Here is a 25,472-nt window from a genome sequence, read left to right on the forward strand (position 1 = left end):
TCATCATTGGGGAGGACTGTGGAATCTCTGTGACCCCAAGTAAGACCCAGCTCCCAGATGGTGGCCTGGGGTCCCTGCCAGGGTCTCCCCTCCCAAGTGAGACTGTGCTCCCGGAATGGGGGCTGGGGTCCCTGCCCTCTGTAATAGCAGGAGACTGGAGGTGTATTCAGGTCTGTGCCTGGTTGTCCAAAGCAAATGTCGCCCTGGTCCCTGCCTGCCATTTTGACACCGGTGGCTCAGGCTTCCTGGGCTATCTGTCACCAGAGGCCCAGCATCACTATCTGCTTCTGGCTTCACACCTGCTGACCCTGAAGGCCCTGGCCCTGGCCCTGCCCCTCAGGGGTTCCTGCTCACCACACACCTCCCCCCCTCCACTCAGCTTCTTGGACTCTGAGCCTGGCTGTGCGGGCCACCTTGGGAGCCACTCAATGGGGTGCCTTGCCTTCCCCTGGGGCAGATGACCCAGCTGCCCTGCTGGGCCCCTTCCAGGGAGAGGAGAGTGAGCTGCTGCTGGAGCTACTGGAGCTCCAGGGGAAGGAAGCACCTCAGGAAGCCCCGACTTGTGAGTGAAGGTTCCCGAACTGGGTGGGCAGAGAGGGTAGAGCCAGGCTGTTCCAGGGCTTCCTGTGCAGCCCCCATGCATTGTCTGGGTACTGATGTCCTGCCCTGTCCCTGTCATTGTCTGGATACTGACACCCTGTCCTGTCCCTGTCCCTCATTTTAACTGAGCCATGCTGGGGCCAGGTGTCCCTCAAGTACCCACCCTGAGCCTGGTGCATGCTAGGGATCAGGCAGTTCCTCTGTGCCCAGGGCCTGCATTGCTGGGGATGGGAAGTCAGCACCTTGGGGACAGCATGTGTGGGATACTCAGCATCAGCACCCCCTGTCAAGGAGACGAAGGTACCCCCGCGCACATGGGCTTGGGTACCCAGGCCTGCCTGCAAAGGCTGTGAGGCCAGCAGCCATGCTGTGGTGCATCCCACCCCGCGCATTCCATCCTGGCCCTTAAAGGGAGGCAAGAGAGAAAGGCACAGCAACTGAGCCATGACGGCTGCTACATGGCTCTACCTGTGGTCCCTGCAGGGCCAGCCAGGACTGAGATCACCCAGGAGTACTGCAAGAACAGGTGTCTCTGGGATTTGAGCCAGGCCTTCTGGGTAGGGTTCTCAGGGGCTGGTGGCACCCCTGACCAGCTTGGTTTCCTGTAGCTGGAGGCAGACCACAGGTCCTGGAGAGCATGAGGCCCATGAGACCCACGAGGCCCAGAAGCCCTACAGGTGCGGCTCCTGTGGGAGGAGCTTCCGCCACAACTACCACCTGCTCTCCCACCAGCGGATCCACCGGCAGCCCAACAGACTGGAGCCGGAGATGCAGAGTGTAGAGGGATTGGGCTTCCAGCGCCAGGAGCCCCTGGCCCAGCACTGCAGCCACACACACCAAAAGGACACGATACGGCCATTCCAGCAATGCTACTGCATCAAGAGCTTTGGGCAGAACTTGGACATCTTCTGCCACGAGTGCGTGCACATGAAGAGGTGCTCCAAGCAGGCCCTGAACTCCTACTGAGGACTGCCGCCCAGCCCCATGCACCTCCTGCCCCTCGCACCGGGGCCATGTCCAGCCCCGCCTGCTGCCACGGTAGCCCCATGAGAGCCTAATCCATCTCAGAATCCCCTGCACATGGTTGGCCCAGCTGGCAGAGGCCCAGTCTCCATCCTGGGACCACTTGGTCACCAACCAGTCCTCAGCACTCACCCTCCCATCTTGCCCTGAGCATGGACCCCAGGGTCCAGGCTGGCTGCTGTCCATGCCCCTCCAGTTGGTTGGGGAGTGGACCAGTGCACAGCACAACCTGTATCCAAGGCAGCTGCAGGCCTGATGGCGGGGGTGGGTTGGCAGTCCTATGGTGGGAGCTCAGGGTGCTCAGGGCTGGGAAACCACTGTGGTCCCTTTGGATGTGTGTGGGGGAGTGGGGCTCCCCAGGAAGGCAAATCTCTCCTTTTTAACTGTTGTGCCTCTGCCCCAGAATGCCCCTTTCTCTGCCCAGATGCCCTTGGTAAATATTTGAGTGGGAAGCTGAGCTGTGGTCTTTGACAGGAACTTAGAGCCCTCCTTGCCCTCTGTCCTGTCCAGGAACTGAATCCTCAGTGAGGGCATTGGCCTGGGGCACCTGGCCCCCAGCTGAGGCTTGTCTGAAATCCTACTCTGCCTGGGCATCAGCAGGGTTCCCTGGTGGGCTCTGCACCTTGGGTGCTTGGAACAGCAGGAATGTCTGTTACAATTCCCAAGGCTGCAGGTGTGGGGGCAACCTGTTGGCCAGGCTGGACCCTCCTGGAGGGCTGTAGGGGAGATTCCGCCCCAGCTTCCAGGGCCTTCCTGGCAGGTATGGCTGTTCCTGGCTTGTGGTGCTCTGAGTCTGTCTGCTGATTTCCCTTCTCAGAAAGACATAAGTCACTGTTCCCATTCGAACTTGTCTACACCTGCAGTCACTGGGCACAGGTGCAGGACACACATCTGCCCACACCTGCACTGCTGCCCTCCCTCCTGAGCCTGTTGGAGCAGGATTCAGACCACAGGGCCTGCCTCCTTGGCTGGCATCCCCTGCAGGGGGCTGTGGGCCAGGCATAGCCAGCCACGGGCAGTGAGGCTGAGCACCAGGAGCTGGTGCTGCTTCTCCCAGGAGGCAGCTCTGTCAGCTCTGCTCCAGTGAGAAGGCCTGGGGGCTGTGCAGCTGAGCCGGGGTGCTGAGGTCAGGTGGGTGTTCCTATGTCAGGCCCACCGCTGGGCAGCAGGCTGGGTGGAGGTGCCCAGTGCTCCATGTGACCCCTGTCACTTCACACCAAAAGGCATCTGCCTCACACCCAATCAGTTAAAAGGTTTTGTACCTGCAGTGACTGCGGGTTAGATAGACCCACTGGCTTAGGAAAGGAAGCATGGTCCAACCCTGCAGTCAGACCCAGAGAACTGGCGAGGCCCTTGGTTTCTAGTCATCTGGGATAGGGATGCCCCCAGGCAGAAGTGGGGCCCTCTGGGGCATCCACTCTGTGACATCCCGGCCTGGTCCATGGGTGCCCAGCACATCCTTGGCCTCAGGAAGTTGATTTCCCCTGGGGCTGCAGACACTTGGCTGGGAGAGGAGCCCTCTGCTGTCTGGCCAGTGTCTTGTCTGCAAGTCACGTTTTGTGACAGATTGGAGCCCAGAGGAGGCAGTCCTACCCTCCAGGTCTGTCAGGGACCCCAGCTGTGATTCAAAGCCAGGTACCTGGTGGCAGGAAAACCACGGCCTGTGTCTGGAGAGCCTGCCGGGCCAGGGCATGGCCAGGGGCTTCTCTGAGAGAAGCTTTGGCCCCCAGCCACCAGGTCCGAGGGTGCTGGAGCAGAAGTATCTGCCTCCCCTTGGTCACTGGCATTTCTGGCCTCAGCTGAGGTGGGTAAGGGTAAAATACACAAGGTATTTGTGAGGCAGCTGAAGAAGTGCCTGCAGACAGATTATTTAGGGCCGGGGATCGTTGTGGCATAACTAGTTAAGACACAGCTGGCAACACCAGCATCCACGTGGGAAACCTGGCTGGAATTCCGCACATCTGGCTTTGCCGGGCCCAGCCCTGGCTGTTGCAGCTATTTGGGGAGTGAACTAGTGGATGGAAGATCTCTTTCCCTCTCTCGGTAACTTTCAAGTAAGTTAAATAAACCTTTACAAAAAAGCAGCAATGTTTTTATTTTTATTTTTTAAAGATTTACTTATTAATTTGAAAGTATAATTACAGAGAGAGAGGTCTTACATCTGCTGGTTCACTCCCCAATTGGCTGCAATGGCTGGAGTTGCACTGAACCAAAACCAGGAGCTTCCTTTGGGTCTCCCATGCGGGTGCAGGGGCCCAAGACTTCAGCCATGTTCCACTGCTTTCTCAGACCAAAACGGAGACCTGGATCAGAAGTGGAGCAGCCAGGAATTGAAACCAGCACCCATATGGGATGCCAGCACTGTGGGTGTGGCAGTTTTACCCTCTAGGCCAAAGTGCTGGCCCCAGCAACAATGTTTTAAAATAAATTAAAAATAATGATCTTTTTGAAAGGCAAAGTGAGTGAGAGATCTATCTGATGATTTCCCCATATGTTTGCAACAACTAGGGCTGGGCCAGGCAGGAGTCAGGAGCCCAGAACTTTATCCAGATCTCCTGTGTGGGTGGCAGGGACCCAAGCAATTGAGTGAGCATCCGTTACCTCTCAGGTTGCACTAACAGGGAGACAGATGGGAAGAAGTGTAGCACACCAATATGGCATTCAGGTGTCCCAAGCAATGGCCTACCCCACAGCACCCCAACATGCACACCCTGAATGTCTCTCTATAAAAGAGGTTATTCAGTGACCAACACCTGCAAAGATGTTCAAGTTCTTGAGTAATCAGGGACACTCAGATGGAGCCTGAAAGCACAGAGCAGTCAGGCAATCACAATGGAAATGACAGCACCATGTTGGCAGGGACACCGGCATGCAAGGGAGCTTGTGCTGTGGGTGTGAAATGCTGCAAGCATTTCAGGAACCCGGCAGTGTCTCCCAAGGCTGTAGAGATGCAGCTTCAATGCCATCGCTCCTCCACTACATAGATACCTGACAGATCTGTGCCATGTCACCAAAACCTGTGCCAGAGTTTAAATACCAGCACTCAGAGCCCCTACTGGAAAACACTGCCATGTGCCTGATGGTGAATACTCACACAATGATTCTACGCTGAAAAAGCTGAGACACAGCAAAGTGCAAGAAGACAAGTTCAAGTCAGCCTTTGGAATCTGAAAGGCCAGGTAGAGTCCCTGCCCTCCGACATCATTTAAAGCAAGTGTCAGGTGTCAGTTGACCCTCTGTGTGTTAGCACTGGTGCCTGAGGCCCTGGGATTTCCCTCAAGTGTGCCTAGCATCTGCAAAGCTCCCAGGTGTGTCAGAAACATTTCCTAAGACAGCTCTACCTGAGAGGAATTGAAGACAAGTGTGCCATCAACAGGCAAGGTGCTGACCCTGCAGCACTGCTGTCGCCTCGCAGGTTGAAGATGCAAGTTCCAGTGAAAATGTGGGGACATAGAAAAGTTAATACAGAGAAGATGGAAAATGAGAAACAAAGCAAGTGTCAGGAAGGGGCACCTGCTGCCATGAAGCCCAGCCCTTAGTGTGTCTATTGTTCACAGAAACAGATGGCTTGTTCCTATGAAAAACAAGCAAAACATTCATTTGGATGTATTAGGGATACTAGCCATTAATGTGTCCCATAGTGATACAGGTATCAAAAGAAACTTTTATGATAAAGCATTTTGGCATTGTTGTAGTATTTTTACATTCCATATAAAACATTTTTCTTCTTTTTTCCTTATTTTTTAAAGATTTATTTATTTATTTGAAAGCTAGAGTTAGAGGCAGAAAGAGAGAGAGGTCTTCCATCCACTGGTTCACTCCCTAAATGGCCACAATGGCTGCTAGACTTTTGCAAGAAGAGGGCTGTAAATTTCTAATCATAAGCTTCAATCTGTCAAAAGAAATGTAAAATATCAGGGCATCTAATTGATGAGAACAAGCACCAAATCAACCCCAGTCATATATTGTATGTCTGAGTTTACCTAAAGCCAAATGTGATCTGAGAAAATTATTATGCTTCAGAGGGAATTGTTGACTTTAGATTCAGTCCTATTCCCCTGAAAAATTCTTTATCTCATACTTTTAGGGAAAAAAGCCCAGAGTCTTTACTGTGGTCCAGTGAGGAGATCCAGGAAACAGACACATTGAAAACAGGGCCTCATAAAATCCCCTGTGATTAGCACATCTCTCACTTGAAAGACTTTTTAATCTTTTAGTCATGGTATATCAGGGTGTGGATCTTGGAGTCCTCATCCAGAGCTGGGGAGGAAAAAGCCAGCTAATAGCCACTGTATCTAAACTTCTTAATCAAATTTCTAAGAGATGGCCTGAATGTGTACAAGTAGCTTCTGCCATAACCTTATTGGTGGAAGAAAGCTGAAAATTAACTTTTGGTAGAGCACTTATAGTGAACACCCCACTTAAGGTTAAAAATATCTAAACCAAAAAAGCTAAAAGGTGACTGACCAATTCCAGTATCCTAATATATGAGGCTATTCTTTTGGAAAGGGGTATTTTATGTTTAACAACTGATACTGTACAAACCTGGCTGAAATTTTATGGAAGGGGGAAGCTGGTCAAAAAGTATCTGACATAACTCTTCAGACACTAAAGAGTATGAAACCAAAATTCGACTAGATATGAGAGAGGCTCCCTTATATGAGGGAATGAGGCTATCTGTGAATGGTTAAACCTGAGTAATAGAGGAAAAAAGATGTATTGGTTATGCAATTATGGATGATGATAGCCACTTAATATGTGAAAGTGATTTGCTCAAACCTGTGAATTGTGTACCTTTAATCAGGCTCTAAATCAATTGAGGGTCAAGTGGGGACCATTTACACAGACTCCAGGAATATTTATCATGTGGTACAAACATTTGGAAAAATATGGACAACTTCTTAGCACACTGACTGGAACATAGTAAGAATTCAACAAATGCTTGCTAAATGAATAAATTAGTCCCTGGTCTGATTAGGTAGGCCAAAGTAATACTTTCTTTTTTCTTTTTTTTTTTGACAGGCAGAGTTAGAGAGAGAGAGAGAGAGAGAGAGAGAGAGAGAAAGGTCTTCCTTTTTCCGTTGGTTCATCCCCAAGTGGCTGCTATGGTGCTTCCTCCTGGTCTCCCATGTGGGTGCAGGGCCCAAGGACCTGGGCCATCCTCCACTGTCTTCCCGGGCCATAGCAGTGAGCTGTACTGGAAGAGGAGCAACTGGGACAGAATCCTGGACCCTGACTGGGACTAGAACCCGGGGTGCTGGCGCTGCAGGCAGAGGATTAGCCTAGTGAGCCATGGCACTGGCCCTATTTTTTCAATTTTATGAATTATCCATGCTCATCATGAGAATATTGGAATATGTGAAAGAATAAAAATTAACTGGAGTCTCACTACCCCAGGTAACTTTTATTTTGTTGGTGTCTCATTTTATACAGACAGAAGAGCATAATAGCACCTGTGAGCCCAGTCTATGGTGTTAAATTTCAGAACTACCACTTACTCAGCTTGCCCAAATGATTGCAGAATTCTCCAGGCCTTATTTTTCTCATTTGTAGGGCAGGGATACAATGGAACCAATGTCAAATGGTAGTTATGGGATTAAAATAGTGAATGCTTACAAAATAACTAGAATAATTCCTGGCATGTGGTAAGCATTGCCTAAATAATATATTAAATCTCAAGAATATTTGTGCACCCTTCATCTGCCTCAGCGCTCACTCTAAAGTTAACCAATGTTACCATCTGTGTGGGTTCTTCTATGCTTTTCTGTTAGCCAATGTAATCATATATGGTTACTGGTAATTGTTTTATAGATCTGTGACAGTATTATACACACTGATCTGGAACACAATTCTTTCACTTACTTAGGAACCTGTTTTGTCAAGTTAATCACTTTTTTAATTTAGTAAATATAAATTTCAAGTACAGTTTATGGATTACAATGGCTTCCCCCCATAATTTCCCTCCCACTCGCACCCCTCCCATCTCCCGCTCCCTCTCCCATTCCATTCACATCAAGATTCATTTTTAATTATCTTTATAAACAGAAGATCGATTTAGTATATATTAAGTAAAGATTTCATCAGTTTGCACTCACACAGAAACAAAGTGTAAAATACTGTTTTGGTACTAGTTATAGCATTACTTCACATTGGACAACACATTAAGGACAGATACCACATGAGAAGTAAGTACACAGTGACTCCTGTTGTTGACTTAACAATTTGACACATCTGTTTATGGCATCAGTAATCTCCCTAGGCTCTGGTAATGAGTTGCCAAGGCTATGGAAGCCTTTTGAGTTCGCTGACTTCGATCTTATTCTGACAGGGTCGTAGTCAAAGTGGAAGTTCTCTCCTCCCTTAAGAGAAAGGTACCTCCTTCTTTGCTGGCCCCGTTCTTTCCACTGGGATCTCAACTCACAGAGATCTTTCACTTAGGCCTTTTTTTTGCCAGAGTGTCTTGGCTTTCCATGCCTAAAATACTCTCATGGGCTCTTCAGCCATATCCAAATGCCTTAAGGGCTGATTCTGAGGTGAGAGTGCTATTTAGGACATCTGCCATTCTATAGGTCTGCTGTGTATCTCGCTTCCCATGTTTGATCATTCTCTCCCTTTTTTATTCTATCAGCTAATATTAACAGACACTAGTCTTGTTTGTGTGATCCCGTTTACTCTTGGACCTATCAGTGTGATCAATTATGAACAGAAATTGATCACTTGGACTAGTGAGATGGCACTGGTACATGCCACCTTGATGGGATTGTATTGGAATCCCTTGGCATGATTCTAACTAGACCATTTTGGGTAAGTCAGCTTGAGCATGTCCCAAATTGTACATCTCTTCCCTCTCTTATTCCCACTGTTATATTTAACAGGGATCACTTTTCAATTAAAATTTAAACACCTAAGAATAAATGTGTGTTAATTACAGAGTTCAACATATAGTACTAAAACAAAACAAAGAAAAAATACTAAAATGGATAAAGTATTACTTTGTACATCAACTGTCAGCACAAGAGCTGATCAAGTCACTATTTCTCATAGTGTCCATTTCACTTCAACAGGTTTCCCCTTTGGTGCTCAGTTAGTTGTCGCCGATCAGGGAGAACATATGATATTTGTCCCTTTGGGACTGGCTTAATTCACTCAGAATAATGTTTTCCAGATTCCTCCATCTTGTTGCAAATGACTGGATTTCATTGTTTTTGACTGCTGTATAGTATTCTATAGAGTACATGTCCCATAATTTCTTTATCCAGTTGATGGGCATTTGGGTTGATTCCAGCTTTTAGCTATTGTGAATTGAGCTGCAATAAACATTAGGGTGCAGACTGCTTTTTTGTTTGCCAATTTAATTTCCTTTGGGTAAATTCTAAGGAGTGGTATGGCTGGGTTGAATGACAGAATTATATGCAGGTTTCCGAGGAATCTCCAGACTGACTTCCATAGTGGCTTAACCAGTTTGCATTCCCACCAACAGTGGGTTAGTGTCCCTTTTTCCCCACATCCTCTCCAGCATCTGTTGTTGGTAGATTTCTGCATGTGAGCCATTCTAACTGGGGTGAGGTGAAACCTCATTGTGGTTTTGATTTGCATTTCCCTGATTGCTAGTGATCTTGAACATTTTTTCATGTGCCTGTTGGCCATTTGGATTTCCTCTTTTGAAAAATGTCTATTGAGGTCCTTGGCCCATCTCTTAAGTGGGTTGTTTGTTTTGATGTTGTGGAGTTTCTTGATTTCTTTGTAGATTCTGGTTATCAACCCTTTATCTGTTGCATAGTTTGCAAATATTTTTTCCCATTCTGTCAGTTGCCTCTTCACTCTCCTGACTGTTTCTTTTGCAGTACAGAAACTTCTCAATTTGATGCAATCTCAAATGTTAATTTTGGCTTTGACTGCCTGCGCCTCCAGGGTATTTACCAAGAAGTCTTTGCCTGTGCCGATATCTTGAAGGGTTTCTCCAATGTTCTCTAATAATTTGATGGTATCAGGTCGTAGATTTAAGTCTTTAATCCATGTTGAGTGGATTTTTGTGTAAGGTGAAAGGTAGGGGTCTTGCTTCCTGATTCTGCATGTGGAAATCCAATTTTCCCAGCACCATTTATTGTATAGACTGTCCTTACTCCAGGGATTGGTTTTGGATCCTTGATCAAATATGAGTTTGCTGTAGATGTTTGGATTGATCTGGTGTTTCTGTTCTGTTCCATTGGTCTATCCATCTGTTTCTGTACTAGTACCATTCTGTTTTGATAACAACTGCCCTGTAGTATGTCCTGAAATCTGGTATTGTGATGCCTCCAGCTTTGTTTTTGTTGTACAAGATTGTTTTAACTATTGGAGGTCTCCTGTGCCTCCATGTGAATTTCAGCATCATTTTTTCCAGATCTGAGAAGAATGTCTTGGGATTTTGATTAGTATTGCATTGAATCTATAAATTGCTTTTGGGAGAATGGACATTTTGATGATATTGATTCTTCCAATCCATGAACATGGAATATTTCTCCATTTTTTGGTATCCTCTTCTATTTCTTTCTTTAAGGCTTTGTGATTTTCATCATAGAGATCTTTAACGTCTTTGGTTAAGTTTATTCCAAGGTATTTGATTGTTTTTGTAACTATTGTGAATGGGATTGATCTTATAAGTTCTTCCTCAGCCATGGCATTGCCTGTGTATACAAAGGCTGTTGATTCTTCCAATTTATGTTTGTTATGAAAGGTCTTTATTTCACCTTCATTCACAAATGAGAGCTTTGCAGGACATAATATTCTGGGCTGGCAGTTCTTCTCTCTTAGTACTTGGGCTATGTGTCACTGTTCTCTTCTAGCTTGTAGGGTTTCTGATGAGAAGACAGCTGTGAGTTTAATTGGAGATCCTCTGAGAGTAATCTGACATTTCTCTCTTGCACATTTTAGGATCTTTTCTTTCTGTTTCACTGTGGTGAGTTTAATTACAACATGTCATGGTGAGGATCTCTTTTGGTCATGTTTACTAGGGGTTCTATGAGCTTCCTGTACTAGGATGTCTCTGACCTTCTCCAAACCTGGGAAAATTTCTGCTAGTATATCACTGAAAAGACATTCTAATCCTTTCTCCCTCTCCATGCCTTCAGGAACTCCTAGAACTCGAATGTTGGTTTTTTTAATAGTATCTGTAGATTCTCAAAAATATGTTTTAGATTTCTAATTTCCTCTTCTTTTCTTTGGTTTGACTGTATACTTTCCTGTTCTTTGTCTTCTAAGTCCGATATTCCCTCTTTTGCTTAACTCATTCTGTTTTTAAGGCTCTCTAATGTGTTTGTCATTTGATCTATTGAATTCTTCATTTCATTATGATTTCTCCTTACTATCACAGTTTCATGTTGTTAGTTGCCTGATTTCATTTTGATTCCTCCTTAAGATTTCATTTTTTCTAAGGAGATTTTCTATCCTGTCCAGTAAGGATTTCTGTAGTTCAAGAATTTGTTTTTGAGAACTTCTTAATGTTCTTATCAATTTTTTGAGATCTGCTTCTTGCATTTCTTCTATATCATCATCTTCATAATGTTGAATTTGGGTGTCTTTCATTTCGGGGCGTCATAGTGTCTTCCTTGTTCTTGTTACCTTGGTTTCTGTGTTTGTTTGGCATATTGGAGATATTCTTTGGTTTCTTTGCTGTGGTGTTTTTTCTCATTATACTGTAACTCTAGATTAAATGGATTGTCTGCTTTTGATGGAGCCTTAGAGGTTTGAGATGGGTGTGGCCTGAGAGCTCTGTTTGGTTCCTCAGGGTTAACTGTGTGCCAAAGGTGACACTCCCAGGTTAGGCGTGGTAAATCTATCTATCTATCTTTCTTTCTTTCTTTCTTTCTTTCTTTTATTCAAAAGGGAAGTAATTCCACACAGCTGAATGGAATTGGAGGTAGTTAGTAGGCGAATGATATATCCACAGGAGCCAGAGATTGGAAGCTCTTTCCCAAGGACCACACAGGGAATCTGTTCTGCCCTCAGTGTTGGCTCAAATTCTCCTGCAGTCTCCCACTGGGTTGCCAAGTTAATCACTTTCAACAAATGACTACATAATTATTCCAAGGCAAACAAGCAAAACCTTCTATATAGCCATACCTAATGGCCATTTTCTTGGTTTTCTGGAAATTTCTGAGCATTAAAATCTCATATCAGCAAGGCAGGGGAGAGACAAAACTGTGCTTCCAAACTTGAGTGAGATTTGTAGGCTGAGCTATGGATTTGACACATGCAGCAAGAGCTTCATTTTGAGATAAGTAACTATTTGAAATCACCCAACAGTTAGATAATTGACCTAATTTAATTTTACAATATATGGGCAGCTGGTTTTTCTGCCTGATTTATATCATAGCATACATTACAAATCAGTGGGCTATGGGAGGAGGCAATATGGCGGAATAGGAAGGGAGCACACTGATAGTCCGGGGAGAGATAGTTTAATAAAAGTGGAGATACTGCAGGTTCAAGGAAGAGTAGGGGAGGAAACAGCAGAAGAAACTCTTCCAGAACTCGTGATTCACAGTGGACCTGCGTGGAGAGCGTGGGAGCCCACAGTTCGGGACACCAGTGGCAGACTCAACAGACCAGTGCTGGAACGCGAGGTGAGCCGAACCTCAATAGCCTGAGACACCAGCAGGCAAGCGGAGAGAGGAGACTAGAGGGAATGAACCCCCCGGGGGGGGGAAGTTCACCAGGCTAACTGGAAGAGAGAGAGAGAAAAAAAACAAGGTGACTGGTACGGACACGGGTTTCTCTCTCTCCACTCACCTCTCAAGGGCGAGCAAGACAAAGAGCAGGCGCCATCTTGGACATACGTCATAAGCAGAGCAACCTCAGGTCTGCATCGGCCCTGAGCCTAGCAGAAAAACCTGACTCTGGGTGGGGCGAATTAACAGGAGATTAGGACCTAGTAAATTTGTGGTGCTACTGAACTGAGACTGTGAAAAAAGAGACGGTGGGGTAGAGAACTCATGGAATTCATGTGAGCACTCTCCAGAGACACTACAATTCCGTAACTTTGGCAACCCAGTGGGAGACTGAAGGAGACTTTGAGCCCACTCGGAGGGCAGAACAGATTCCCTGTGTGGTCCTTGGGAAAGAGCTTCCAATCTCTAGCTCCTGTGGGTATATCATTTGCCTGCTAACTACCTCCAACTTCGTTCAGCTGTGCAGAATTACTTCCCTTTTGAATCAAAAAAAGAAAGAGAGACAGAGAGAGCGATTTACCATGCCTAACCTGGGAGTGTCACCTTTGGCACACCAAACAGAGCTCTCAGGCCACACCCTTCTCAAGCCCTAAGGCTCCATCAAAAACACATAGTCCACTTAATCTAGAGTCATAGTATAACAAGAAAAAGCACCACAGTGAAGAAACCAAATATCTCCAATATGCCAAATAACAAACACAAAAACTGAGGTAATAAAAACAAGGAAGTCACCATGACGCCCTCAAATGAAAAAGACACCCCAATTCAAGATTATGAAGATGATGACATAGAAGAAATGCAAGAAGCAGATCTCAAAAAATTGATAAGAACATTAAGAAGTACTCAAAAACAAATTCTTGAACTACAGAAATCCTTAATGGACAAGATAGAAAATCTCTCTCGTGAAAATGAAATATTAAGGAGGAATCAAAATGAAATGAAACAACTAGTACAACAGGAAACTGGGATAGTGACTGAAGTGAAGAATTCAATAGATCAAATGAAAAACACAATAGAGAGCCTTACAAACAGAATGGGTGAAGCAGAAGAGAGAATATCAGACTTAGAAGACAGAGAACAGGAAAGGATACAGTCAGACCAAAGAAAAGAAGAGGAAATTAGAAATCTAAAACATATTGTCAGGAATCTTCAGGATACTATTAAAAAACCCAACATTCGGGTTCTAGGAGTTCCTGAAGGCATGGAGGGGGAGAAAGGATTAGAAGGCCTTTTTAGTGAGATAGTAGCAGAAAATTTCCCAGGTTTGGAGAAGGACAGAGAAATCCTAGTACAGGAAGCTCATAGAACCCCTAGTAAACACAATCAAAAGTGATCCTCACCACGACACGTTGTAATTAAACTCTCCACAGTGAAACATAAAGAAAAGATCCTAAAATGTGCAAGAGAGAAACGTCAGATTACTCTCAGAGGATCTCCAATTAGACTCACAGCTGACTTCTCATCAGAAACTCTACAAGCTAGGAGGGAATGGCGAGATATAGCCCAGGTACTAAGAGAGAAAAACTGCCAGCCCAGAATATTATATCCTGCCAAGCTATCATTTGTGAATGAAGGTGAAATAAAGACCTTTCATAGCAAACAGAAATTGAAAGAATTTGTTGCCACTCGTCCAGCCCTGCAAAAGATGCTTAAAGATGTGTTACACACAGAAACACAGAAACACGGTCATCAATATGAAAGAAGATAAAGGAAGGAAACCTCACAGCAAAAGATCACAGGGAATTCAAAGCATATATTAGAACTTACCTTTGGCAAATGGCAGGGCAAAGTTACCACTTTTCATTAGTCACATTGAACGTTAACGGTCTGAACTGTCCAGTTAAAAGACACCGATTGGCTGATTGGGTTAAGGAACAAAACCCATCTATTTGCTGCTTACAAGAAACACATCTTTCCAACAAAGATCCATACAGACTGAAACTGGTAAGCACCACTATGGAAGACAGTTTGGAGATTCCTCAGAAACCTGAAGAGAGCCCTACCATACAACCCAGCCATCCCACTCCTTGGAATTTACCCAAAGGAGTTTAAATTGACAAACAAAAAAGCGGTCTGCACCCTAATGTTTATTGCAGTACAATTCACAATAGCCAAGACCTGGAACCAACCCAAATGCCCATCAATGGTAGACTGGATAAGGAAATTATGGGATATGTACTCTTTAGAATACTATACTGCAGTAAGAAACAATGAAATCAAGTCATTTGCAACAAAATGGAGGAATCTGGAACACATCATGCTGAGTGAAGTAAGCCAGTCCCAAAGGGACAAACATCATATGTTCGCCCTGATCGGTGACAACTGACTGAACACCAAAAAGGAAACCTGTTGAAGTGAAATGGACACTATGGGAAATGGTGACTTGATCAGCATAGCCCTGACTGTTGATGAGCTACTTAATACATTATCCCTCTTAGTAGTTTTTTTGTCTGTTCTACTTAATATGACTGGTTTAATTCTGTAATTAATACACAGTTATTCTTAAGTGTTGAAAATTAACTGAAATGTGATCCCTGTTAAACATAAGAGTAGGAATAAGAGAGGGAAGAGATGTACAATTTGGGAAATGCTCAAGCTGACTTGCCCCAAATGGTAGAGTTAGAAACATACCAGGGGACTCCAATTCAATCCCATCAAGGTGGCATGTACCAATGGCATCTCACTAGTCCAAGTGATCAATTTCAGTTCACAATTGATCATAATGAAAGGACTAAGAGTCAAAGGAAGCACATAAACAAGTCTAGTACCTGCTAATACTAACTGATAGAATAAATAAAGGGGAGAGTGATCCAACATGGGAAGCGAGATACTCAGCAGACTCATAGAATGGTGGATGTCCTAAACAGCACTCTGGCCTCAGAATCAGCCCTAAAGGCATTCGGATCTGGCTGAAAAGCCCATGAGAGTATTTCAGGCATGGAAAGCCAAGACACCCTGGGAAAACAAAAAAAAGGACCTAAATGAAAGATCTCTGTGAGTGAGATCCCAGTGGAAAGAACAGGTCTTCAAAGAAGGAGGTACCTTTCTCTGAAGGGAGGAGAGAACTTCCACTTTGACTATGACCTTGTCTAAATAAGATAAGAGTTGGTGAATTCAAAAGGCTTCCATAGCCTTGGAAACTCATGGCTGGAGCATAGGGAGATTACTGAGGCCATAAACAGGAGTGTTAATTTGTAAAGTCAACAACAGGAGTCACTGTGCACTTACTCCTCATGTAGGATCTCTGTCCTTAATGTGCTGTACATTGAGACTTAATGCTATAATGAGTACTCAAACAGTATATTTCACTTTGTGTTTCTATGGGGGTGCAAACTGTTGAAATCTTTACTTAAATGTATACTAAACTGATCTTCTGTAAAAAAGGAAAAGAAGAAATTATCAATTCCCAACTTGACTCTCACTGGGATTAAACATGACAATAGGTCTGATCTGATTTCATCATCATTTAAAAAATCATCTATTATTTTTCACTTTATGTTTGTGTGGGAGCAAACTGTTGAAATCTTTACTTAATGTATGCTAAACTGATCTTCTGTATATAAAGAGAATTGAAAATGAATCCTCATGTGAATGGAAGGGGAGAGGGAGTGGGAAAGGGGAGGGATGCGGGTGGGAGAGACGATATGAGGGGGAAGCCATTGTAATCCATAAGCCGTACTTTGGAAATTTATATTCATTAAATAAAAGTTAAAAAAATTAAATAAAAAAATCAGTGGGCTATGTATGAAACCATTATTACTAATTAAAGTCACTTCCCCAAAGAGCCCTCACCTCCTCCATCTCCCTAGTCCACCTGCCCACATTACCCAGGTTTCATCCCTTCATGAATGGTTGTGAGCCAGGAATCAATAAGTCAGTTAACAAACAGGATCGGGCTTCCAGGCAACAAAGATCAGGATTAATAACTTACGTTAAATGAAATTAAATGCAGTTTTGAAGCCAACTATTTAAAATCTGCAGACACGGACTATGGGAATAGTCACTAAAAATCACTGGACTCTTTCTCCGAGTGGCTGGGAAGTACATTTCTCTTTAGCCCATCTTGCACGTGAATGGATACCTAATAAAAATGCCCATTCTCACCAACTTTTCACTGAAATAAGTTCCCTGGCCTTGGGGTTGTGTGAATATCTGTGCTTATTTGAGACAGACTCTGCTTTCACTAAGTACAATTAAACAAAGTTATGGAGCCAGAAGCATGAGAAAGTGAGGTTTCTCTGCATCTTAAGTTGGTTTGTTCTTCCCAGTGTGAAGGTTTTTCATCATTTAGAAAATGGTTTATCAGTACTGGCTCTGTTCCACCTGCCAATATGATTTTTTTAACCTCGATTGAGTTGAGGCTTATTTATAGTTCTGGTATATTATATTAGGATAGGCTAGATGGAAATGCAAATATCCCCAGACGTGTAACAGAAAAACATAATTAAACTCTGTTTCCTGTTATGTAACACTGTCAGCTAGGCAACAATTCGAGTTGAGGAGCAGATCTCCAAAAAGAATCCAAGGTCCTTTCCACCTGGGATATTCCCATCTATGGGTTCACTTTTCAAATGCCTAAAGTGAAGTCAGCAGCCAAAAATGCAATCTCTCTCTCCCTGTGGGTGGCAGAAACCCAACTAGATGAGCCATTGAGTGCCTACTCCCAGGATGTGCAGAATGCTGGAATCATGAGACAAAGCTGGGACATAAACCCAGGTCCTCTGATATGGGATGAGGGTATTCTAATTTGAATCTTAGTCACTAGGTCAAGTGCCCACTCCCAGACTACTAATATGTCTTCAAATAGATGTGTCATGATTTAATTCAAAATCTTTTTATCATATGCTTTGCTGTAAGAAGCATCTGTGCACAAACAATTTAGTCACATTTATGCTGATTCTTTTAGGATAAGTTTTGTGCTGTAGATTTCTTTGTCTCATATTTGAATGTACATGAATGTCTTAAAAACTTCACATGCAAGTATTTTTACACAGTTACTAACACACAGGGAACACCGTGCTGTATTTTGACTTACTTTGTTTTGGGGAGGAGGAGGGGAGAGAGAGAGAGACTTTACATCCACTGGCTTACTTCCCAAATGCCTGCAACAGATGGGACTGTGACAGATGGAAGGCAGTGGAAGGCAGGAGCCAGGAAATCCCTCTGTGTCTCCAATGTGGGTGTCTGGGACTCACGTCTTTGCATCATTTGCTCTCTCCCAGGAAGTGCATTAGCAGGAAGCTAGATGAGAAGCAGGGTCAAGACCTAAACCTAGCGCTGTGGTAGAGAATGTAGGCATCCTAAGTGGTGGCTTAACTCTCTGTGCCAAAATTCATGACCCTAACTTTACTTTTGAATTCCATACTCAATAAAATTTTGATGTACACTTATAACAGTCTATTTTCAAGTGACATTATGTGGAGCACTCACAAAGGCCACTTCTGACATTTATATTTTATGGATATTTACCATATAATCTGCTTATACATAAGTCCAAAATTTTAGATAGTTTCTGTTTTGCTAAAAGTTAATTATGTTTCAGAAATATTCAAATAATATGAGATAATCATATATTTACTTTTAGTTCTCACCAATCTGTTAAGTAGTCACATATTTCTATCTGGTGTAATTTCACTTCTTCTTGAAGGGATTTTTTTTTCAAGATTTCTTGGAGTGCAGCTCTGCCGGGGATTAATTCAGTCTGATACTGTATTTTGCATTTTTCTTGAAAAATAATATTTGAATGATTTATTTATTTGAAATGCAGCACTACATGGAGGAAAAGAGAGAGAATCTTCTCACTGCTGCTTCACTCCCTAATGGCTACAAAAATTAAGCAAAGAGGAAGACACAAAATTTACCTGGATACACTCCTGGGAATTTGCCCAAACCAAAAGAAACCAGCATAACAAAGAGTTACCTGTACCCCCATGTTCATTGCAGCACAATTCATGATAGCTAAGATATGGAATCAACTCAGATGTCCATCGACTGATGACTAGATAAAGGAATTATGGTATATATATACACTATGAAGTACTACTCAGCTGTTAAAAAAAAGAAATCCTGTCTTTTGCAACAAGATGGATGCAATAGGAAACTATTATAGTTAGTGAAGTAAATAAGTCCCCCCGGGGGCGGAGCCAAGATTGCGGAAGAGTGAGGGCACGCACCGATAGTCTGGGAAAATTTAGTTTAATAAAAGTGGAGTTATGGTAGCCTCAGAAAAAGGATCAGGAAAAAATTGCAGAGGAAAATCTTCCGGATCTAGTGGCTGTGACTCAGAGGACCTACTGGGAGAAAAAGGTTGCCCACTGTGTGGAAACCAAGCCGCGGGTGCCGCAGGGTCTGCGTGCCAGTGCAGGAAGGGGAGTGGATGTCACACAGACACCAGCGGGGACCCCCGGGGCTCTGAGTCCACACATTAGCGCTGGAAGGGGAGGTGAGCTCAATAACCCAAGACATTGGCGGGGAAACGGCAGTCAGAATCTAAAAGGGAGCTGGAAAGTTCACCAGACTGACTACAGGAGAGAAGGAAAAAAAGTGGGGGGGTACTGGTACAGACGAGTTTCTCTCTCTGCCAACCTTGCAAAGGCAAGCAAGAGACAAAGAGCAGGCCCCCACTCTGGATTTACATAACAGGGGAGAGCTAAGGAACTGAGTCACTACAATTCAGTAGCCTAGGCAACCCAGTGGGAGTCCAGAGGAGAAACAGAGCCTGCACAGACTCTTTGGGTAGAAGCCAGAGATCGGAAGCGAAATACCATCAATTCTGCACAGCCGTGCGGTGCAGTATTACTTACCTCCTGAATAAATAAATAAAATAAATTAATTAATTAAAAAAAGAGAGAGATTTACCATGCATAACCTGAGGGTGTCACCTTTGCACACCCGTAACCCAGAAGAAAAAAGCAGAGCTCTCAGGCCACACCCATATCAAGCCTCCAAGGCTCCTCCAACAGCAGGCAGTCCACTTAACACAGACATAGTATAAAATAAAAAAAAAAACGCACAGTGACGAAAGAAGAATTAACTATGCCAAGCAACAAACACAGACATCGAGGGAACAACATCAACGATGACACTATGATGCCTCCAAATAAACAAAACACCCCAAGCCAAGATTTTGAAGATGATGAGATAGACAAAATGCAAGATACGGATTTCAAAAAAATTATGATAAGAACATTTAGAAGTTTTCAAAAGCAAATCCTTAAACTATAGAAATCCTTATTGGACAGGATTGAAACTCTCTGTCGTGAAAATGAAATTTTAAGGAAGAATCAAAATGAAACACAGAAACTAGTAGAACAGAAAAGTGTGATAGTGAAGAGAAATCAAAATGAAATGAAGAGCTCAATAGATCAAATGACAAACACATTAGAAAGCCTTAAAACAGAATGGGTGAAGCAGAAGAGAGAATATCGGACTTAGAAGACAGAGCACAGGAAAACATACAGTCAAACCAAAGAAAAGAAGAGGAAATTAGAAATCTAAACATATTGTTGGGAATCTACAGGATACTATTAAAAAAACCAACATTCGAGTTCTAGGAGTTCCTGAAGGCATGGAGAGAGAGAAAGGATTAGAAGGCCTTTTTAGTGAGATACTAGCAGAGAACTTTCCAGGTTTGGAGAAGGACAGAGAAATCCTAGTACAGGAAGCTCATAGAACCCCTAGTAAACATCACCAAAAGAGATCCTCACCACGACACATTGTAATTAAACTCACCACAGTGAAACAAAGAGAAAAGATCCTAAAATGTGCAAGAGAGAAATGTCAGATCACTCTCAGAGGATCTCCAATTAGACTCACTGCTGACTTCTCATCAGAAACACTACAGGCTAGGAGGGAATGGCAAGACATAGCACAGGTGCTAAGAGAGAAAAATTGCCAGCCCAGAATATTATATCCTGCTAAGCTCTCATTTGTGAATGAAGGTGAAATAAAGACCTTTCATAGCAAACAGAAATTGAAAGAGTTCGCTGCCATTCATCCAGCCCTGCAAAAGATACTTAAAGATGTGCTACACTCAGAAACACAGAAACACGGCCATCAATGTGAAAGAAGGTAAAGGAAGAAAAACCACCAGTAAAAGAGCATGGGAAGCTCAAAGCATATACTAGAAAATATCTCCAGGAAAATGGCAGGGCAAAGTCACTACGTATCAATAGTCACATTAAATATTAATGGTCTTAACTCTTCAGTTAAAAGACACCAATTGGCTGATTGGCTCAAGGAACACAACCCAACTATTTGTTGCCTAAAAGAAACACATCTCTCTAACAAAGATGCATGCAGACTGAAAGTGAAAGGTTGGAAAAAGTTATTCCATGCCAACAGAAAGCAAAAAAAAGCAGGTGTAGCCATATTAATATCAGACAAAATAAACTTTAAGACAAAAACTGTTAAGAGAGACAAAGAGGGACACTATATAATGATTAAGGGTTCAATTCAACAGGAAGATGTAACTATTATAAATGTATATGCACCTAATTACAGGGCACTGGAATATTTAAAAGATATGTTAAGGGACTTAAAGGGAGATTTAGATTCCAATACAATAGTACTGGGGGACTTCAATACTCCACTCTCAGAAATAGACAGATCATCCGGACAGAAGATCAACAAGGAAACAACAGATTTAATCGACACTATTGCCTAAATGGATCTAACAGATATCCACAGAACTTTCAATCCTACATCTACAGACTTCACATTCTTCTCAGCAGTGCATGGAACCTTCTCTAGGATTGATCACATACTAGGCCATAAAGCAAGTCTCAGCAAATTTAAAAGAATTAGAATCATACCATGCAGCTTCTCAGACCACAGTGGAATGAAGCTGGAAATTGGCAACTCAGGAAAGCCTAGAAAGTATGCAAACACATGGAGATTGAACAACATGCTCCTGAATGAACACTGGGTCATTCAAGAAATCAAAAGAGAAATCAAAAACTTTCTGGAAGTAAATGAGGATAACAACACAACATATCAAAACTTATGGGATACAGCAAAAGCAGTATTGAGAGGCAAGTTTATAGCAATAGGGGCCTATATCAAGAAATTGGAAAGGTACCAAATAAATGACCTTTCAGCACATCTCAAGGACCTAGAAAAACTGCAGCAAACCAGACCCAAATCAGGTAGAAGAGAAATAATTAAAATCAGAGAAGAAATCAACAGAATTGAATCAAAAAAAATTACAAAAAATCAGCCAAGCGAGAAGCTGGTTGTTTGAAAAAATAAACAAAATTGACACCCCATTGGCCCAACTAACTGAAAAAAGAAGAGAAAAGACCTAAATCAATAAAATCAGAGATGAAAAAGGAAACATAACAACAGACACCACAGAAATAAAAAGAATCATCAGAAATTACTACAAGGACTTGTACGCCAGCAAACAGGAAAATCTATCAGAAATGGATAGATTCCTGGACACATGCAACCTACCTAAATTGAACCAGGAAGACATCAAAAACCTAAACAGACCCATAGCTGAGACAGAAATTGAAACAGTAATAAAGGCCCTCCCAACAAAGAAAAGCCCAGGACCAGATGGATTCACTGCTGAATTCTACCAGACATTTAAAGAAGAACTAATCCCATTTCTTCTCAAACTATTCAGAATAATCCCGAAAGATGGAATCTTCCCAAATTCTTTTTATGAAGCCAGCATCACCTTAATCCCTAAGCCAGAGAAAGACGCAGCAGTGAAAGAAAATTATAGACCAATATCCATGATGAACATAGACGCAAAAATCCTCAATAAAATTCTCGCCAACACATCAGAAAGATCATCCACCCAGACCAAGTGGGATTTATCCCTGGTATGCAGGGATGGTTCAACATTCGCAAATCAATCAATGTGATTCACCACATTAACAGACTGTAGAAGAAAAACCATATGATTATCTCAATTGATGCAGAAAATGCATTCAATAAAATTCAACACCCTTTCATGATGAAAACTCTAAGCAAATTGGGTACAGAAGGAACATTCCTCAATATAATCAAAGCCATTTATGAAAAACCCATGGCCAGCATCCTATTGAATGGGGAAAAGTTGGAAGCATTTCCACTGAGAGCTGGCACCAGACAGGGATGCCCACTCTCACCACTGCTATTTGACATAGTTCTGAAAGTTTTAGCCAGAGCCATCAGACAAGAAAAAGAAATTAAAGGAATACAAATTGAGAAGGAAGAAGTCAAACTATCCCTCTTTGCAGATGATATGATTCTTTACTTAGAGGATCCAAAGAACTCTACTAAGAGACTATTGGAACTCATAGAGGAGTTTGGCAAAATGGCAGGATATAAAATCAATGCACAAAAATCAACAGACTTTGTATACACAAGCAATGCCACGGCAGAGAAAGAACTGCTAAGATCAATCCCATTCACAATAGCTACAAAAACAATCAAATACTGTGGGGAGCAACTCGGACTATACTGTTACTGGAATTAAGACTTATTCTATATATCTGCTCTCCCACAATATGGCGCTGGGAGAAGAGCAAACAGCTTCTACCCAGCTGCCTCTCACCAACTTGACAAGCTGCAGGAGCTGCTCCTGATTGGAGGAGAGCAGCGCACTCAGCATGTGGGTAGCAGAGCACGGATTGGTGGAGAGGACTATATAGGAGGAGAGAGACGGCACGGTGGTGAGGGTTGGTTGGAGAGTGCGTTGGAGAGTTCGCGGGGAAGTTCGTTACTTCGTTCTTTCTCATTTCTCTCTACTCATTCTTGCTTTGGGAGTTTCCTGTTTACTTATTCTTACTTCACTATAGAAAGGACTTGTAAAAAAGGGAACAATAAGTGTCCGGTCCGGTGCGGCTCCTCCGCGTGCGGAGGAGCAGCAAAATACCTTGGAATAAACTTAACCAAGGACGTTAAAGATCTCTACGATGAAAATTACAAAACCTTAAAGAAAGAAATAGAAGAGGATACCAAAAAATGGAGAAATCTTCCATGTTCATGGATTGGAAGAATCAACATCATCAAAATGTCCATTCTCACAAAAGCAATTTATAGATTCAATGCAATCCCAATCAAGATACCAAAGACATTCTTTGCAGATCTAGAAAAAATGATGCTGAAATTCATATGGAGGCAAAAGAGACCTGGAATAGCTAAAGCAATCTTGTACAACAAAAACAAAGCTGGAGACATCACAATACCAGATTTCAGGACATACGACAGGGCAGTTGTAATCAAAACAGCATGGTACTGGTACAGAAACAGATGGATATACCAATGGAACAGAATAGAAACACGAAAACCAATCCAAACATCTACAGCCAACTTACATTTGATCAAGGATCTAAAACTAATTCCTGGAGCAAGGACAGTCTATTCAATAAATGGTGCTGGGAAAACTGGATTTCCTTGTGCAGAAGAATGAAGCAAGACCCCTACCTTACAACCTACACAAAAATCCACTCAACATGGATTAAAGACCTAAATCTATGACCTGACACCTTCAAGTTATTAGAGAACATTGGAGAAACCCTTCAAGATATTGGCTCAGGGAAAGAGTTTCTGGAATAGACCTGGGAGGCACAGGCAGTCAAAGCCAAAATAAACTATTGGGATTGCATCAAATTTAGAAGTTTCTGTACTGCAAAAGAAACAGTCAGGAGAGTGAAGAGGCAACTGACAGAATGGGAAAAAATATTTGCAAACTATGCAACAGATAAAGGGTTAATAACCAGAATCTACAAAGAGACCAAGAAACTCCACAATATCAAAACCAACAACCCACTTAAGAGATGGGCCAAGGACCTCAATAGACATTTTTCAAAAGAGGAAATCCAAATGGCCAACAGGCACATGAAAAAATGTTCAAGATCACTAGCAATCAGGGAAATGCAAATCAAAACCACAATGAGGTTTCACCTCACCCCAGTTAGAATGGCTCACATGCAGAAATCTACCAACAACAGATGCTGGAGAGGATGTGGGGATAAAGGGACACTAACCCACTGTTGGTGGGAATGCAAACTGGTCAAGCCACTATGGAAATCAGTCTGGAGATTCCTCAGAAATCTGAAGATAACCCTACCGTTCGACCCAGCCATCCCACTCCTTGGGATTTACCCAAAGGAATTCAAATTGGCAAACAAAACAGCTGTCTGCACCCTAATATTTATTGCAGCTCAATTCACAATAGCCAAGACCTGGAACCAAACTAAATGCCCACCAACGGTAGACTGGATAAAGAAATTATGGGTCATGTACTCTATAGAATATTATACCACAGTAAGAAACAATGAAATCCAGTCATTTGCTACAAAATGGAGGAATCTGGAACACATCATGCTGAGTGAAATAAGCCAGTCCCAAAGGGACAAACATCATATGTTCGCCGTGATTGGTGACAACTAACTGAGCACCAAAAAGGAAACCTGTTGAAGTGAAATGGACACTATGAGAAACGGTGACTTGATCAGCATAGCCCTGACTGTTAATGAACAACTTAATACATTATCCCTCTTAGTAGTTTTTTTGTCTGTTCTACTTAATATGACTGGTTTAATTCTGTAATTAATACACAGTTATTCTTAAGTGTTGAAATTTAACTGAAATGTGATCCCTGTTAAATATAAGAGTGGGAATAAGAGAGGGAAGAGACGTACAATTTGGGACATGCTCAAGCTGACTTGCCCCAAATGGTAGAGTTAGAAACATACCAGGGGACTCCAATTCAATCCCATCAAGGTGGCATGTACCAATGGCATCTCACTAGTCCAAGTGATCAATTTCAGTTCACAATTGATCATAATGAAAGGACTAAGAGTCAAAGGAAGCACATAAACAAGTCTAGTACCTGCTAACACTAACCGATAGAATAAATAAAGGGGAGAGTGATCCAACATGGGAAGCGAGATACTCAGCAGACTCATAGAATGGCAGATGTCCTAAACAGCACTCTGGCCTCAGAATCAGCCCTAAAGGCATTCGGATCCGGCTGAAAAGCCCATGAGAGTATTTCAGGCATGGAAAGCCAAGACACTCTGGCAAAAGATCTCTGTGAGTGAGATCCCAGTGGAAAGAACAGGTCTTCAAAGAAGGAGGTACCTTTCTCTGAAGGGAGGAGAGAACCTCCACTTTGACTATGATCTTGTCTAAACAAGATAA

Source organism: Oryctolagus cuniculus, chromosome 15 (assembly GCF_051225735.1).
Source record: "Oryctolagus cuniculus isolate XC-2025 breed Fujian yellow rabbit chromosome 15, ASM5122573v1, whole genome shotgun sequence".
NCBI classification, from domain to species: domain Eukaryota; kingdom Metazoa; phylum Chordata; class Mammalia; order Lagomorpha; family Leporidae; genus Oryctolagus; species Oryctolagus cuniculus.